Below are 17,185 nucleotides of genomic sequence, written 5' to 3'. Positions count from 1 at the left end.
TCTCCGCCACAAATCTCCGAAATGCGTACGTTCCATTCTCGGAATATTTGCTCCATTTCATATTTGGCATTTCATAGAGTTTTATATATGAAAATGTGTGCAATTTCATGTAGAATAAAACAAAAATGTTTGAAGGTTGTTGCTTTTTCTTATTTCTGAAATAATTGCATATAAAAAATTATATATATAAAAAAAACTTCGACATTCGGTCAACTTTAACTTCGTAGGATATGGTCGAAAACAACTGTGCAAATTGTAAAGGCTAATAACTCTTACAGTATAGTAATATTTCAATCATTTGTCTTCATTTTTGAAAGAAATTGGAAGTCTCTAGGACAATATTTTAGATTTGATGGTGAATTTTTGAAAAAATATTTGTGTCCGCGGGTTGTTAACGAATTCATGCATTATTTTGTGATAATATTTTTCTCTGTGTTTGCTTTATCGTTTTTGCAAATGTTTTGTTAATATACCAAAAATGATGCGCAATTTAGTTGTACATTTACAACGAAAGGAAAAAAGTAACGTTGTTACCTTTGAACCGTTTTTTGCGCACAGCGCGATTTGAATTACAATTATATATGGAAACAATTTCGTTTTTTACGCTATCATATATCGCGTTTTTATATATATGATAATGATAATTTTTTTCCATTTTCTGATGGTTTGAATACTAAAACTTCAGCCCAATTGTAAAAAAAAAAGGAGCCCAAAAATGAACTCTTTAATTCTTAAATAAAACTAACGCAGTGTGGGATTTTTTGAAAAAAAATATTTTTTCCGCTTCCTTCCCCTCCGCCGCTCACTCTGAAACACCTCCACGGGCACGACGGGAGACCCAATTTTTTTTTTAACCGCTTTGGCGTAAAGGGAGGGTTAAAAAACATGGGCAGAAAAAACTTAACACTAAAACTTTATGAAAACACATTAACAAATGGCAAAAAATAATTAACATTTAACTTTATAAAAACTTTAAAATTTGAAATTAAAATTTTTTTTCTTTTTTGTTGGTTCGTTCGATTGATTTTTACATGTTTTTTACTTTTTTATACTTGTAACTGACATTTTTTACATTTTTTTTTCTTTTTTACAAAATTTTTCAATTTCTTCCCCTCTTTCAACTTTCTTTGTTTTTTCTTTTGTATCCACTTGGATCTCCTGTTTAACTTATTGAACCCTAAAAAGGCCAGCTTTAAAAAATAAAACTATTCCAAGGTAGATTTACTTCTGCCTTGCTTTTTCACAATGTTTCCAGAAACAACTCAGGCAAAACGTCAGTTGGAACTGCACAAGCATACGACCTTTGTAAGCCTTTTTTCGGGTCGGGGTTGGTCTCTTTTGTACAAATGATTGCACTTTATGAAAAGATCAGCTAGATCATCCGTTAATTTGCTGCCGTTGTCATAGGGTCCTCCTCCTCCTTCGCCGCTCACTATAAAAACTCTTGTCTTGAATGACGTTCTGTTGCATATGGACCTCCAACTCCTTCCATGGTGATCCGTCGTAAGCTTCCCTCTTGGTGCTCCTGGAGAAGGTCACTGATGTCCTCCTCGTCGACGACCAGCCCATGGACTTGCCAAGTGCAAAGGGGGAAAAAGGGACGATCTCGTAAAGGATCTGGTTTTCAAATAAGTTCCAGGATCATCAATTTTTTGTTTCTGAATCTGCATCTGCTTCGCCCATGTTTGAATCCCCTCGAAGGTCTCTGCGGTATACGGCATCAGGCCAAGATTTTACCCTCCACGAGGAATTCAAGGTTCGCCTCAAAACCTCCTGCCAACCTTGGATCGATGAGGTCAGTATGCATATCACGCATCTCGAAATGCTCCAAAACGTTCCACGCAAGGTGAGGTTTGTGGTGGTACGGTGGATGTCGAAACATCTCATGAAAACAAGATGTTTCGTGCTACAGCTTTCTTGAAGTTTCGATATTCACTTGCTGGTCCATGGGCTAGAGGGCGAGGGGTGGTGTTAGGCTGGAAGTTAAAGAACCTTGCATAAAAATAATACTCCGCTAGGATATCATCCTCGAAGGCCAGGATGGTGAGCAGGGCATTGTCCAACACCAGCAGACATTTCATAGGGAGGCGCCTCTCCCAAGAATTTCTTCACTGGTTGGGCCGAAAACAAGAGATTTTACCCACTAGGTGAAACAAAAGTTTGTCCCCTCGTTACCCCGAGGCTTTCGCAGTTAGCCCTCCAAACATCACTGTAAGCTTCTCCTATAACACTTTGTGGGCCTTGGAAGGCTCGAAAAGAGTTCTCAATGATACACAAGTAGGGGCTTCACCTTACAATCCCCAACTGGTGTTGGAACAAAGTGGCGCGGGCGTAAGCCTGTTCTTTCTAAGGCTTATGTGGCCGGGCCGGGAAGCTTCTTCTCTTCCTCCGTTGAATGTACGTCCGATGAGACATTTTTTTTCCACAGAACGGCCAGTCTCCTCACAGTTGAAGACTTGCTGAGAACTGTAGCCTTCATTGAAATCGTCATCTCGTCGAACGTGTCCAAGCTGGCAGCCTCCCCATGCCGCACCACCGAATGGATGCCTTTCTGTTTCCGGAATTTTTCCAACCGCCCACGAGAAGCCTTTGAAGTCTTGGGTTGGTGTCGATGTCCCTTCTCCTCTGTCGTCTTCCGCCTGGGCAATCAAATCGCCGAAAATAGTGCTGGCCTTGTGGCAGACTACCGTCTCGGTTATCGTATTGCCAGCGATTACTTTGTCTTTTATCCATACAAAAAAGCAGCTTCTACATCTCATCATGTACGTGGCTCCTCTTGTTGGACAAAATAAATCATGCCCTTGGAAAAAAAAAGGGAAAATGTAGCTGCTTTGATGGCTTTCTTTCTGCTTAAGGGATTGGTGCCTATATCGTCGATGGATTTTTTCGGCCAGTATTCCTTGACGATCACACTCGCACTCCCTTACCGGATTTGTTATGGCTTTTTTGTTTGTTGATAAACTGATTAATAATTTCTAATATTAATTATTAATGTAAAAGAGCAGTTAACTTCAAGAAAGAAAAATACTACCACTGGAAATTAGTAAGATTTTAGTTTGCTAAATTTCAAAAATTATGTGAAGAATGAAGGAAATCCCAGTCCTTCACGCATCTTTCTTTCGAACTCCTAGTCTCTCTCCTGCTCTCTCTCTCTCCTTCTTCTCTCATCTCTCTCTCTCTCTCTCCTCTATCTTCTCTCTCTCTCTTCCTGGGAGATGAGAGATTTTTTATGGTACACCGTATGTATAACATATTTGTTTTTAATATATTGATATTGATCAATAATAATAATCAATAACTAATAAAATAATAATTATTGTAATTACAAAAATCATGTTGAAAGTATTTTTACAAACAAATGCGTACTATAACTCTCTGCTCTTTTCTCTCTCATCTCTTCTCTCTTCTCTTCTCCTCTCTCTCTCTTCTCTTCAGAGATGGTAAATTTTTTGGTGGATGATGATTTACTAATTTTCAAAATCAAATCAACTTAATGTAAACCAGCAATAATATAATTCATTGAAAGAAAAAATACTAAAGGGAATTAGCAAGATTTTAGTTTATAAATATAAAATTATTTGTAAGTAATGAAATAAATGCCTTTAAATTTTAACCCAGTGTCTTTGATTTTCCCTGAGAGCAAAGCCGCGTTTGGCTGGGATCCAACATCTGTTGCCGTCCTCGATGATCACGTATTTGTTTTCTTCTCTCCTCCTCTCTCTCTCAACTCTATCTCTTTTTACTGGGATTGTGAAATTTCTATGTAAACATGTGTAATGTTTTATTAATATTTTCGCATAAATGATAATAAAAGTAATATTAATTATATTTTCAAAACATTCATTATGTTTATAGTATTTTATCGAAGTACAATAAATCTATCCATTTCAGTCTTTTAAAAATACGGATAACCCTCCCCCCTCTCTCTCTCTCTCTCTTTTGCCACATGAGATAGTGTGTCTTGAGTGGTAACTCTCGCCCTCTGTTTGGGCTGGAAATGTATGTATAAGTGTATCTATTTAAAGGGACATTACTACATTTTAGGTTAAAAATGACTAATATACAAGCACTAGTTTACAAATAATATTTCGTTTCGTGGAGATTAAAACAGTAACAATACCAATCTTCTCTCTCTCTCTCTCATCTCTCTCCTCTCTCTCTCCATTCCTCTCTCTCCCTCTCTTCTGTTTCTTACTTACGTATGGTTATTTGTTTTTGTAGTATTAAAGGTTATTCTCTCTCTTCTCTCTCTCTCTTTTCTTCTTTCTTACTTACGTATGGTTAGTTTGTTTTGTAGTATAAAGTTTTCTTTACCTCTCTCTCTCCTCTCTCTCCTGTCTCCTCATCTCTCTTCTTCTCTCTCCATTATTTTATTACTTCTCAATGTTCCTCAGAAATCAACGTTCATAATTCCCACTCTTGATGGTCCAAGATATATGATGGTTGCCATTCACTGGTCACCTCCTCTCCACTCTTTAGTTGGCTGTAGGTAATATTTTTAATTGGTTAATGGTAAAATGTTTAAGATGGACTTTTGAAAATGATAATTAACCCTCTTACACCGGATTAGACGTATTAAACGTCGATGTCAAAATTGTCCTCCCGTTAATGCCGATTGGGACGTATCATACGTGGGCTCAAAAAAGTTTTTTTTAAAATTTGCGGAAAAAATACTTATAACACCGGCCTACCAGCCGAAAACTTTTGAATCCGCGAGCCTTGGGGGATGCTGGGAGTTCCACGGATCAAGGCGTTGTTTTAGTTTTACAATCGCTACACAAGGCGCGCAAGCGCGAATTTCCTTTCTTTATCGCACTAAAAGTATCTGTGCGGAACATTCTTGGGAAATTCATTTTGTGTCACTTTGACATAGACTTTTTACACTATTTTTAAAAATTATCCTTGTACATGAAGTCTTATAGTATGAAATGGTGCACAATTTTGTCATGTTAAAATTACGAACAAAAAAGATACTCATGATTGTGCTTTTTCAGTTTTGAAAGTTTTAAAAAAAAAATTTTCATATAAATAACGATAAGTGCAAAAAAATTTCGACCTTCGGTCAAATTTGGACTCTACCGAAACATGGTCGATGAAACGCAATTGTTAAGCTAAAACTCTTATATTCATAGTAATATTTCAATCATTTGCCTTCATTTTGCAACCAAATTGGACGTCTCTAGCAAACAATATTTCGGATTTTATGGTGAATTTATGAAAAAACTTTTTCCTTACGTTCGCTCGATAAAACTCTTCCTATAAAATTTTTTTCGTTGCGATTGTCCTCAGTTGTTTGACCCCTTTGTAAATTTGCCGTTACATAAAGTTTTTATATATGGAAATGTTGCGGCAATTTCATGCCAACAATACAACTAAAAACAACCCACATGGTTTTGTAGCGTTTTAATCAGTTTTCCGAAATATTTTCCAATAATAAATGTGTTAAGTGCAAAAATTTCAACTTTCGGTCACTTTGTTGAACCTCTACTGAAATGGTCCAAAAAAACGCAATTGTAAGCTAAAACTGCTTATATTTCTTAGGTAATATTCAATCATTGACCTTCATTTTTGCAACGACTTTTGGTGGAATAGTCCTTCTAGCAACGAATTATTCGATTTAATGGTGAATTTTATGAAAAAAAAAAAAAACGCATTTTTACCTTACGTTCGCGCGGTAAACTTCTTCCTGAAAAAAATCAGAATTTTTTGTTTGGTGCGATTGTCGAAATGTTTGGCACCATTTAAAATTAGCTGTTTAAACATAACGTTTTATATATGAAAAGATGTGGGGTCAATTTCATGTAGAATAACAAATAAAAATTGATTGAAAGGTTGTAGCTTTTCCTCGTTTTTTTCGAAATATTTGGCATATAAATCACGATAAATAGAAAAAAAATCACGTTTGGTCAAACTTTGGACTCTACCGAAATAGTTTGTTTAAAAACGCCAATTGTAATCTAAAACATCGTACGGCCTAGTAATATTGTCCGTCATTTTTCTTGCATTTGAAAACAAATTTGAAGTCTCTAAAACAATTAGTTGTGATTTTATGGGTGAATTTTGGAAAAATAATATTTACTTTCACTCCGTGCGCCGATTCGGCGGCCGCAAGTCTCCGAAATATCAGTACATCGCATTATCCTAATAATTTACTCCTTTTTCATATTAGCCTTTTTTTTATAGATGTTTCATATATCGAAAATGTGGGCGCAAATTCATGAAGAATACAATAAAAAAAAAGAATTGAAGGTTTGGTAGCTTTTTCCATCGTTCGAAATATTTCATATAAAAAAAATATATATATAAAAAATTCGACATTCGGTCCAAATTTACTCGGTCCTAAAATAATGGTCCCGAAATCTGCAATTCTAATCTAAAAACTATTACGATATCGTAAATTTATTTCAATCATTTGGTCGTAATTTTGAAACAAATTGGAAGGTCCCTCTAGAACGAATATTTAGAACATTACGGTGAATTTTTGAAAATAATTTTTTTTACGTCCCGCGCGTTACGAATTTTGTACATCATTTTGTGATAATATTCTTCCGGTGTTTTTGCTTTATTGGTTTTAATACTATGTATTAATATTATCAAATGATTAGGCAATTTAGTGTAAAAATACAACGAAAAAAAAGTAAACTCGTTAGCTTTGACCGTTTTTTTGCACAGCGTTGATTTGAATACAATTATCCCTATGAATTTTTTTTTTTTGGCTACCCATATATCGCATTATTTACAATATGATAATGATATTATTTTTTCATTTCTGATGGATTGCTAACTAAACTTCAGGCGAATGACCAAAAAAATGATGATCCAAAAATGAAGCTCTTAATCTTCCAAAACTAAGGGGGCTCGTGATTTTTTGTGTTTGAAAAAATTATTTTTTTCTTTATTTTTTTTTGCTTCCGCTTGCTTTTATTTTACCGAATCCAAAACCTCAAAACGGGCCGGGTATACGGGAGAGTTTTTGGATTTTTATTGGGCTTCGGCGTACGAGGTTTTTAAATAATATAAACCATCAAAGATTAAGATTTACACAGTAATTAGGTTAAGTAATTTTAAGTATATTTGAAGTAAGGTGATGTTGTTAAAGGTATATACATTTGGTATCCTTGAACTTTCAAGATCGGCAGTTATAAGCATTTTTAATGGTTGGTTGTTAACTAACTATTCGCGGGTTTTAACTATTCACGGGGGTCGTCTGGTCCTACAATCCCCACCCACGAAAATACGGGCGGAACACTGGTATAGTATATCTAAAGTTATATAATATATATATATATATTATATTATATTTAATATATTATGTACTTTATATAAGATATATGTATGTATGTATGTACTTTATATCATATGTATTATATGTGTACATGTGTATATTGTGTACGTGTATATTATATAAGCTATATATAATAATCTATATAATATATATATAAATATTATATACATAATATAATATTCTATAACTATGTGATATATGTGTACATGTATATATATATAATAGTATACTATATATATCTATATATATATAACTATATATATATACATATATACAATATATATAGTAGATATATAGACATATATAGAATATACATATTATATAATATAGATTAATATAATATATTATATTATATGATATATATATTATATAATATATCTATATATATTATATTATATATGATCTTCTATTTATATGCATATCTATAATGTAATAATATATATATAACTAATATTATATATATATATTATATTATTAAATAAAATCTAATATAAATTATATATATATATATATATATATAAATCTATTTATATGTATATTTTATATGTATATATCTCTAACTATATATCATATATTTTATATATATTTATATTATTCATATATTATATTATAATATTATATAATCTTTATATATCCTATATAATATATTAATATATATATATATATATATATATATATATATATGTATATTGATATATCCATATATATAATCTATATTATATATAGATATAGTATATATATTATATATATTATATTATCTTATTATATATATTATATATCATTCTATAATAATATAATTCTTCATATTAAGTTAATTAGGTATATATATAGTATTATCTTATAGAGTATTATATTATCTATATGATCTATATTTATGTATCTATTGATATATTATATATAAATAATATCTATATATATTATATAGTATCTATTATATAATCTGATATATAGAAATAATTATATCTATATATCTATAATATAGTATATAGATTAATATATATATATAATATCTATATATATAATCTTATCTATACATATAAATATATTTCTTTATATATATATATGATATATATATTCTATATATCTATTTATTTATTTATCTAATAATCTATATATATAATAATATCATCATATACATATATCTATTGCATATAAATATATCTATAATTATTGATATATATATTATATAGTATTCAGATGTATTGTAATATATGTTATGGTATAATCTATATCTATCATTGTATATATGTCTATATAGCTAGATCTATATACTAATAATTCTATATATACATTTGTACACATATTATACCAGTCTGTATAGATATATGATATGTATACTATATATATAATATATATAATATAATATCTATTATATGATATATATATAATATATATACACATGTACCACATATATTATAACATATGTAATAGATATAGTATATATTGTGATATAAAGTACATACATACTATATATATATATTGATATATAGATAATTATATATATATAATTATATATATATATACGTGTTCCGCCCGTATTCGTGGGGGATGTGTACCAGACACCCCCGTGAATAGTTTTAAAACCGCGAATAGTTAGAAACCCCCACCATTAAAAAAATGCTTATAACTGCCCTATCCTTGAAAAGTTCAGATACCAAATTGTAACTTAACCTTTAACAAAAATCCTACTTCAAAATATACGTTAAAATTTACTAAACCTATTACTGGTTATTTTAATATAATATCATAATATAATATATATCTATATATAATATATATATATATATCATAGTAATGATATATTATTATATATATTATATATAATCCTAATCTATATATAAAATATATCTATATTATATATATTATATATATATCTGATGATAATATGATATAATTATATATATAATGAGCTTATTTGATATATAGTATATATATATATATAGCTATATATATATATCGATATATATATTCTTGTTATATATATGTATAATTATATATATATATATTATAGTATAATGATAGTAATAATGACTATATATAATATTATTATTATATATATTATATTAATTATATATATATATATAATGATATATATATAATAATATATACTCGATCTAATAATATATATATAGTATATAATATATAATCAGATACTATATATATATATATATATATATATACTGAGTAGTATAATTATATATAATATTTAGTATATATTATTTATATATATATATAATCTATATATTATATCTATAAGTAATATTATAATATATATATATATATATATTATATTAGTATATAATATTATAGATATATATATTATAATTATAATGATATATTATATTATATATATATGATTATATATGTAGTATATATATACTATATTATATATACTTAGTAATATATTATGATATTATATTATATATTATTATATATATATTATTATATTAATAAGAATATAACTTATATATATTATATCATATGATAAATATTTATATATATTATATATACCTTATATATATTATATATATTATTATATATATTTAATATTATATTATATAATAATATTATATATTTATAATATTATTATATATATTATATTATATTCATATTATATATATATTATATATATTCTATATATAGTTATATATTATTATATATTTATATAATATATATATATATCTAATATTATATTTTATATAATAATATATATTATAGATATATTATTCTATATAATATAGTATAGTATATATATATATATATATTAGAATAATATTATTTATAGTATAATATTATTAATATATAATTATATCTATATATATCTATTATAGATATATAATGATATATTATAATATATTATTATATATTATATATATAATTAAACTATTATATATTATATATATTATAATATATTATATATATATATATATATTATATATATTATAATATTATATAATATCGATATATATATATGATGATATATATATAAATATATATATTAATATATCCTCTATATATATATGTAATTATATATAATATATCTATAATATATAATATATATATAATGTATATATTTATATATATATTATATCTATATATATCTAATATTACTATATATTATATATATTATTATATATATATCATATATATATAATTAATTATATCTTATATTATTATATTATATTATAATATATTAGCATAATATTATTATATATTAATATAATATTATTAATATATATATATCTTATATATTAATATATTTATATATATATATATTATATATATATATTATAATATATAATATATATATATTAATTCTAATTATATATATATCTGTTATATATATATTTATATATATTATAATAATATAATGTTATAATGATATATTATATAATTAAATAATATTATATAGTATATAATATTTCAAATTGATAATTTATATCATATATATTATATATATTATATATATATATAATATATATATATATATATATTCTCTATCTATCATCTAATATGATAATAAATATCTATATATCCATATATAATATCCTATTATCACTAAATATATATTATAAATATATTATATTTATTAAGATGTAAATTAATTATATATTCTATATTATATTATATAATTATAATTATATATTAGATCTATTAATGATATAGTTATATATTATGTATATCATTCTTATATATATTATTATTCAATTATATATTATAGTTTATTATAAATAAAAATTATTAATTTTGTTTTTTTAAATATTATATAATATATTTTATATTAATATACTTATTATATTATCTATATACATATTGATATATATTATATTATATATATATATCTATATATATACTATATACTATTATTAATATATCTATTCTCATCTCTATATTATATAATATTATATTATTATATATCTATTATATATATATCTTTATCATATATATATTATTATATATATATATATATATTATTAATTATATATATATATTTATTATATTATTTTTATTAATTATTATATATATATTATCTAATTATATTTATCATTTATGATATTAATAATAAGATAGATATATATTAAATTATATTATATATAACTATATTATATAGAATATAGATTAGATAAATTACTAATATATTAAATAATAATTATATATAATATTATAATAATAATATTTTATTTTTCTTATTTAATATAATATATATTATATATTATTAACTAATATATATATCTTAATATATATTGTATATATATTATATATTATACTATAATTATTATAGTATATATTAATTTTCTATATAATATAATATATATATATACTAATATATTATATTATATATCTATTAGTATTTATATATATATATAATATATTAATATATATCTAATTATATATATATATATTATATATTAATATAATAAATATTAAATATATATAATGATATATTAAATATTAATATATATTATATATATATATCTATATAATATTAAATATAAATTAAATATATATATAATGATAAATATATATATATAGGTATATATATATTTATTATATTAATATTATAATATTATCTTATATATATATACTATATTACTTATATATAATATATTATTTAATATAAAACTATATTTAATATTTATAAATATATTTTATTGATATATAAATTACTATAGTTATATTTTATATTTATATTATATTATATACTATATAATTATAATCTATATAATATATTAATTGAATTATATATTAATAAGTTAATATTCTAATATATATTAATATAATATAAATATAAAATATATATATATATTCTCTCAATACTAATAATTATCTATATTATAATAAATATATATATAATATTATATATTATATAAATATATTTATTTATTATTCTTCTTCTTCTTCATTGTTCCAGCTTTTTCCCATTTTTATATGGGGTCGCCGTTTCCGGATGAAGCCGTTTCCATCTATTTCCTATCTTGCACTTCTGCCATTCAATCAACTTTCCCTTTCTTCAATGTAAATCTCCTCTCACACAGTTCCTTCCATCTCTTTCTTGGTCTACCCTCTCTTTCTTCTTCCTTGCAACCTTCCACTCCCATAAGTAATGTCTCCCAGCGGTAGGTCCCCTCATCTCCTCCTCAAACAAGGTGTCCTACCATCCTCATAAGTCAGCCTCCCCCTCCATGCACTTTCCTTTGATACTTCCACTCACCTTAGTTGACCCCTTCTAGGTAGTCGTTTTCTTGATCCTATCCACTCTTGTTACCCACAGACATCCACCTAAGCATTCTCATTTCTGCCAAACACATCCATCTTCTTCTGCTCGTGCTTTTGTCGCATGCTTGCTGGTTTTCCGTACCATACAGCATTGCTGGGGGGGATTCATTACCCACCGTCTTGTGAAATTTCCCTTTTAACCTAAGCGGAGCACTCTTTTGTCACAAAGAACTCCCGATGCCCGCCTCTCCAGTTGTTCCAAGCCTGGCCTGTACCCGATGTTTACTTCTTCCATACTTTCCTCCAAGCGTTAAACAAAACAAGATCCCCAAATACTTAAACTTATCAAACTCTCCTTATTTGCTCTCCATATATATATATTTATATTAGTATATATATTCTATATATTAAATATATATAAATATAATATTATATATGAATATAATATAATATAAATATATGTATATTATATATATATATATAGAGTATTTTTATATACTTTCATAGATATAGATAATATATGAATAATAATATTATAGTATACCTAATATATATATATATTACATTATTATAATCCTCTATTTATTATGTATAAGTTTATTATATTATCTAATATATATATATATATAATATAATCTATATATATTTTCTACTTAATATATATATTTATAAAATATATATATATATCTATATATTTTATATATTAATATTTATTTCTATATATATAGTTATATATCTATCTATTTAGAGTATATAGATATATTTTATATATAATATAATAGATTATAATATAATAAGATATAATACTAATTCTTATATATCTATATCTAAATTATTATTTATATCTAGTATAGATATAATTAATATATCATATGAATAATATTAATATAAATATTATATTATGTTGTATATATATATATATTATAATCGATATATATATAATCTATATATAGATATACTTTAGTCTATATATATACTTGAATTTATATATTATATGCTAGATATATATATATATATCTATTATATATATATATTATAATATAATTCATTATAATATAATAATTATTTTCTTCATATAATAATATATTTTATAATATATATATTAATATAATATATCTTAAATATATATATAGTATTATATTATTTGTAGATATATTATATAATAGATTATATATATATATAGATTTATATTTATAATACTATATATATAGATATATATAGATATAGATATAATAATAGATATCTATAGATCTCTATATATATATATATAGATATATATAGATTATATATATATATATATATATCATATTATTTCTAATGATATAGGATACTAATCTATATATATAGATATATATATATCTAATATATGATTATCTTATATTATATCTATTAGCTATATATATATATATAATTATTAATATTATATATATATATATATTATAATATATATCATAGATACTATTACTTGTATATATATAATATATTATATAATATTATCTATATTATATAGATAATATTATTATCTATATATAATATTAGTACTTATATATATTATATATATGATTATATATATTAATATATAGATAATCTATAGATATATATATATATATATATATATAATATCGATATATACCTTATCTAATTAATATATTAGTATATATCTTATATTACTATATAACCGATACCTATACTTATTAATATATATATACTCCCATACTATACCCCTATGATATCAATTATAAGATCATATCATCGATATAGACTATATTATATACTACCATCTCCCGCAATATTATATATCATTCTATGCACCCCACTATATATAAGATATCTATAATATACAGATATCTATATAGATATATATATAGGAGTATATTCTATAGATATATTAATATCGATTTTAGATTTTTTTTTTATATCTATATAGAATATATAAATCTATATATTAATCGATTATATTATATCTTAGAGAGATATATATCATATATATATTATATCATAATATATATATATATTATCTATCATAAGATATAGATATAATAGATAATATATATATCTTATTATTATATATATATATAGATATCTATTATTAGCTATATTATCTATATATGATTATATATATATAGTATAATATATATATCATAATAAGTACTTTATATATTAATATATATATATATTATTATTTATTATATCTTACTCTTTATAATATTAATATATATTATATATCTATTATAAATATCGATTTATATATATAATATTATTATATATATATATTAATTCTATCTATATATATATTATAATCAATATTATATATATATATATATAATATTATTATAATCTATATATATCTCTATAATACTTTATATATATTATACTATATATATGAACTATTTTTTTTATTATTAATTTTAAATAAAAATCTAATATATATAGTAATATATATATATTAATTAGCATATCTTTAATGGTATTGTTGATAAGAGAACCAATACATTAACATTAAACGATTTAAATATTGATTTTATGGTTTCCAAATCCACGAAAGTAAGGTAAGCTAAGTACATTTTTTCGGCATATCCTTTTCTTTTTTCATTAATAGCAACCCATATAAAACTTTTTGTGAGCTTTTTGAATAACATAAATCAAATCAATTAAAATGAGGTGGGTATCAGGAGACTCGTTTCCTATCTTTTTTATGTATTTCTATTTCTTGGTCCAAGATATTGTTGGACTCGTGATACGCAAAGCGCGTAGGTGAACATAGAAGAAAAAATTGAAATTTCATATTAAGGTGTGGTGGCCAGAAATAAAAATTGTAACATATGTGAAATTATTTGTGGGTTTTCTATAAATACTGGAATTTGCAATTGGAAAGATTCTCTATGTATTTAAATACATCTAGGAAAGGGATGACACTTTACTTTTAATTTCAACAGTGAATTTTATGGGTGGCAACTAAATTTATTGCAATTTGTAGACCCAGTATATTCATTTAAACATCGATACCAACAGGTAAGACTACTCAAGATTCATCATAGACATATCGGTTAACCATTTTAAGGGGACAAGTGTGAATTAGGGTTGGGAGGCCTCGTTGTTGTCTCTCAAAAAAGAAATTCCATATTATAATAAGTTTGAAAAGGAGATGGTGATAAAGGGTTACCCAGCGTTTCATATCAAATTTTATTTGTTTGGTGGTAATATTCTCCCATTAAAAATATATCTGCAATCGACAAATACATAACTTAATCAAGGCGAAATATGTGACTAACCTGGACCATAGGCAACTCATGCAGTACAAGTTCATTCACTTAAATATTCTAAGCACCTGAGTCCAATAAGGTGAAACTTTTGTAAACAAGGAACATACATCAAAACCTGACAAAGATATCGCTAGGGTTTAGTACAAACTGTTATTTCATTTTCCGACCCCAAGATCAAGAGAATTCCGGATGTGTGAATTAGATACAGGTTCCTAGTATCGGGGATAAACAATTTAATAAGATTTTATTTAGATAGTTTATAAGCAATTGATCCTACGAGTACTAACTAATTGGGGCGCAATAGGTTTTGTTTCCTTATGAGTTTTGAACTAGGCCATTATAAATTAAATGGTAATGAGGGCGGACACTTTGTAACAGTTAACTTGTATACAAAAGTTCTTTTTTATCTTTTAAGAATTTGTTTGATATTTATATTAAGGGTTTTTTTTTACTTGGTTCCCAAACGGGATTTTTTGCGAGTTTTTTGTAAGTTTATTTCATCGTCTAGATAAAGTATGGCAAAATGGGTGTGAAAAATATGTAGTCATTTTTGGTCCAGAAAAAAAAAAAAAGAAATCGATAAAGTTTTAAGGAAAAAAAAAAGATCCGAAAGAAAGAAGATAGAGAAAAAAAAGATTAAATACAAACAAGGCGAGCTTTCCTAGTTAGCTATTGGATTATCAGCCTTGGTAATGTGTAAGCTATTATCATTCTTCAATTCTTTTAAACTTTTTTCTGTAGCGATCGGGGAAGGTTAATTTTCATGGATAGGGCATGTGCTAGCACTATCTTGTATGCCTTTGTGATAACTGGGTCTAAATGATTTTGTGGTAGGATCACAGTATTTTTCAATCTTATATAGAGACATATGTCGCTATTGATAAAGCTGAGGGTTTGTTACAAATGAAGAAAGACAACCCAAAGCCTAATGCATGCACTGCATTATCACTTATTTGTTTGCTTGATAAATTCACTTTATGGGAAGGAAAGAGTGGTCTTGCATGAAAAGGATAAAAGATGCTCTCATTAAAAAGGGAAGATTTTTGGAACAGAGATAGAGAATCCCAATGTTTGGGGATGGAATGAGAATGAAATCATGAGTCTTTCAAAGAAGTGACGGTTGAAAGTGTAACTGAATGTTATATTTTCATGAATACTTTGTTGAGTTTACACATTGTGGTAAAGGCATTTTATGTATGATGTGTTGGTGTGTAATATTGTAGAATAGTTGATATAAGTATTAAATTAACAATGATTCAGCTGTTTAAATCCAGCTTATTACATAGATGTCTGCATTATGCATTTCAGAGCTATATTATATTTTATTTTACAAATAGAACATTATTTTTTTGTTATTTCATCCTGTAAACATTTCAGATATTTCTGATGTTATGCTCAATCATTCATGTTTTTTCTATTT

General features: G+C 24.7%; 1 protein-coding gene across 1 annotated transcript in view; it reads left to right on the top strand.

The window, feature by feature from the left end:
* Positions 1–17,185, top strand: part of LOC135218919 (kelch-like protein 30) — a 168,767-nt gene that overhangs the window by 106,740 nt on the left and 44,842 nt on the right. The window lies entirely within an intron of this gene.

The sequence above is a fragment of the Macrobrachium nipponense genome, chromosome 1 (assembly GCF_015104395.2).
Source record: "Macrobrachium nipponense isolate FS-2020 chromosome 1, ASM1510439v2, whole genome shotgun sequence".
In the NCBI taxonomy this organism is placed as follows: Eukaryota; Metazoa; Arthropoda; class Malacostraca; order Decapoda; family Palaemonidae; genus Macrobrachium; species Macrobrachium nipponense.
This window is presented reverse-complemented; position numbering and strand designations above follow the sequence as displayed.